Raw genomic sequence first — 3,203 nt, 5'->3', positions numbered from 1 at the left:
ATTGGAGAAGTGGGGTATCGATCCCCATACCTCTTTTTTACTGTATGGATGGTTAACAAAATCATGATGGTGACATTCAACTCTTGGCATGTGATTATTATTGCACCGCCTTAGTTTGCAGAACAAATTATGGTTTTAATTTTCCTTTTATGTATAGAAGGATTTTGCGCATGTTTGGGGAGTTTTTGGAGTTTGCAAAAGTGAACTGAAGATAGTTTTTTTACAGTATAATATTGAGATTTGCGAAAAAAATGAAATTGGAGAAGTGGGGTATCGATCCCCATACCTCTTTTTTACTGTATGGATGGTTAACAAAATCATGATGGTGACATTCAACTCTTGGCATGTGATTATTATTGCACCGCCTTAGTTTGCAGAACAGATTGTGGTTTTAATTTTCTTTTTATGTATAGAAGGATTTTGCGCATGTTTGGGGAGTTTTTGGAGTTTGCAAAAGTGAACTCAAGATTGTTTTTTTACAGTATAATATTGAGATTTGGGAAAAAAAATTGAAATTGGAGAAGTGGAGTTTTTGGAGTTTGCAAAAGTGAACTGAAGATAGTTTTTTTTACAGTATAATATTGAGATTTGCGAAAAAAATGAAATTGGAGAAGTGGGGTATCGATCCCCATACCTCTTTTTTACTGTATGGATGGTTAACAAAATCATGATGGTGACATTCAACTCTTGGCATGTGATTATTATTGCACCGCCTTAGTTTGCAGAACAGATTGTGGTTTTAATTTTCTTTTTATGTATAGAAGGATTTTGCGCATGTTTGGGGAGTTTTTGGAGTTTGCAAAAGTGAACTCAAGATTGTTTTTTTTTACAGTATAATATTGAGATTTGGGAAAAAAAATTGAAATTGGAGAAGTGGGGTATCGATCCCCATACCTCTCGCATGCTAAGCGAGCGCTCTACCATCTGAGCTACATCCCCTTGTTGACAATATTAAATAGAAAAATTATTAAGCCGGGTACTATCTGAACATACCTGAGTACCTGACCATGAAGCTTTCGGTTTTGTGCCAACCAATGTTTGGAGAGATAGTTACAACAGCGCCCTGCTGTGTGCGAAAATGTATGCTTTTTCTTACAGTGTTCTTCTCTAGATATTCATAAACAGGACTGTGAATATGCCTCTGTAAATAAATATAAGAGCGTTTAGATCACTAAGCTCTTATATTTATTTACAGAGGGAGTACCATTGAATCATGATGTATGACTAGCAAGGGTGATGTCAATGATGTCCTAATTGAGAGGTTATTATAGTATAATAGGTGTTTAAATTAAACACCGTCTGGATAGCTTAAGGCATGGGCTTTAGACTTAAGACAGGGTGGGTGGTTAAAATATGTTAAAAATAAAATATGAGTTACTAGTTTGCAATGCCATTTTAGTGGTATTACCAATTTGGTGATGTCTGCATGAACGTTTGTATGTCTAGCAGTTGTTAGATTATATAGGATTACATCGATTTTGTTAATCATTTAGACAATATTGGCAGTTATAATAAATATCAAAACTAAAAGATTATCTAGGAGTAATCTACATTTTCTATTCAAGTGTCAACAGTGTTGTTGACAGCAGATGAGCGCACACACCCTTGCCATTACACAAGTCCTAATTTCCATGGATAGTGTACGCTGCCAGTTCGCCGGCAAGAGAATGAGAGTTCTACCATTGAACTGGACGACTCCTTTGATGAGACCAGCATGAGTTTTGTGTGACGAATTCAGGAGTCTGAGGTAAAGGAGGCCTTATGAAAGTGCGTTATATCGACTAGAGGGGGGTGAATAGGCGATTTTTATGAAAGTCTTCAAAACGTGAAGGTTATGAAGACAAACAGTACAGATATGCCTATCACTTAAGCAGCGGAAGTTAGATTACACTAGGCAAGCCATGGTCAAGTATTCAATAGAGTGAAAGCACAAGACAAGTAGCTGCAGTGTAATAAGGATCAGGTAGGAAGAAGTTATGAAGCCAAACAAATCATACAGTTATGATGTGAAGACAGAAGATACAGCAAGCATGCAATGGCTTCACAATGTGTAACCGTAAGTAAAAGGAAGTGAAGATGAAACCAGTGACACGCTGAAGACAATGATTTGTTGGACCAGTTCCAGTTGCTGTGACAACTGTACGTCTGGTTGGAGCGGCTAGGTATTTAAACCAAAGGACACACAGTCCCGGACACCCAGTCCTGAACACGCAGCTCAGGACACCCAGTCCTCACCGTTTTCTCCTTGAGCTAAGGTCACACAGACCTCGCCCAATCACTCTGGTAAGTCTTCAAGGTAGACTCTCAAACCTTCACAGACTTCGTTCACTGGCAATCCACAATTTCTCTTGGATGCTCAGAACGCGACGCCTAACCGGCTGGAGGATGCACAGTCCTCAAGTGTAATAAGTCTTCAGATCACTGAGACAAGAAGACTTAAGTGATGCCCAATTTACTTTGGCTCTGGGTGGTTAGGGCTTTTCTCCTCGCTAGGAATTTTCTTTCAAAGGCTTCGAGGTGGGTTGCTCTCAAACGACAAAAGCCGTGCACTGAAATCTGAGCAGCCAACCGTTTATGGTTGTAGGGGGTGGACTATTTATAGCCACTGGGCAACCCGACCTGATTTGTCCGAAATGACCCCGGGTCACTAAGGAACTGACACGTGTACCAACAGTCAGATTTCAAACTCACACGGCAACTTTACTTGGGCTACAGGTTAAGCTGACTTGTCCGACTCTGGACAAGATTTGCTCTCATAGTCTTCGCTCGAAGATATAGGTTTTGAATTAGGCATCACTTCAGTCATTCTGACTGGTTCTCTTGGACCCCACTTAATAGTACGGTGGTTCCTATGACTCAACACAAATGAAATAAAACTACGAAGGATCTAAGTCTTCGAGTTCCATAGGCTTCACATAGTGTCTTCTCTTATCATAGTCTTCAATGTGAATATCTTCATATACCACCATTGTCTTCAATGTCTTCGTACATTTTTAGGGGTCATCTCTGGTAGTAAAACCGAATCAATGAGGGACTTCTACCTGTGTTATCCTGCAATTCTCACAAACACATTAGTCCCTCAACTAGGTTTGTCGTCAATACTCCAAAACCAACTAGGGGTGGCACTAGATGCACTTACAATCTCCCCCTTTTTGGTGATTGATGACAAACTATTTGAAGTTTTCAACGGGGAATATAATTTG

At 39.5% G+C, this 3,203-nt stretch overlaps 1 non-coding gene across 1 annotated transcript; it reads right to left on the bottom strand.

Moving 5' to 3' along the window:
- Window positions 1-866: 866 nt before the first annotated feature.
- TRNAA-AGC (transfer RNA alanine (anticodon AGC)) lies at window positions 867-939 on the bottom strand. The gene has a single exon. It is a non-coding gene; the product is annotated as a tRNA-Ala (tRNA).
- Window positions 940-3,203: the final 2,264 nt, after the last annotated feature.

Source organism: Triticum aestivum, chromosome 6A (genome assembly GCF_018294505.1).
Source record: "Triticum aestivum cultivar Chinese Spring chromosome 6A, IWGSC CS RefSeq v2.1, whole genome shotgun sequence".
NCBI lineage: Eukaryota > Viridiplantae > Streptophyta > Magnoliopsida > Poales > Poaceae > Triticum > Triticum aestivum.
This window is presented reverse-complemented; position numbering and strand designations above follow the sequence as displayed.